Below are 631 nucleotides of genomic sequence, written 5' to 3'. Positions count from 1 at the left end.
TGTTCTCGTTTTCCCGCATTGGTTAGAAGTAAAGCATCAATTCGACGAGAATTTCACGTGCCTTGCGCAATGGACAACCCATTCGAAGGTGACGGGTGTCTCCACAAACAAACACCGTCGGGTATTTCACGCTGCCCAGCAACTCGGAGCTCTCCCTACCTTCTCAGCATAGCTGTTTTACATTGGCTCAGGCCCGCTTGACGAGCTCTGAAGGTGTGCATTTCAACCAAGTCGTGCCGACTTAAAGTTCAATTCGGTATTCAATACGACGTTCACCGCTTCTTCGAAAGAAGACGGATACACATCGAAAACTTCGATTCTGGCCACCCCAGTGCGGAGGGTCTGCGACCGCCTCGGGAGAAGGATCTGCTGCCATTCCAGCAGTACGAGTTCTCAACTCTTGAGCAAAGTCCACTGACTCCTTCCTGCCCTGTCGGGGAGCATTGAAACGCAATCTCACGCGATACGCCAGATTAGGCTAGGCGGCGAGAACACTCGCAAAAGCTGACGCTGCAGCCCCCCAGTAGGGCGACACAGCTTCAACTGAAACTAAAGAAAATACAGTGAATCATTACTCATTTTTGTTGTACTGTCACGTTCCTATTTGTCAGTAAACAGTTGTCCCTCGACA

The sequence above is a fragment of the Plasmopara halstedii genome (genome assembly GCF_900000015.1).
Source record: "Plasmopara halstedii genome assembly, contig: Scaffold_430, whole genome shotgun sequence".
NCBI lineage: Eukaryota > Oomycota > Peronosporomycetes > Peronosporales > Peronosporaceae > Plasmopara > Plasmopara halstedii.
This window is presented reverse-complemented; position numbering follows the sequence as displayed.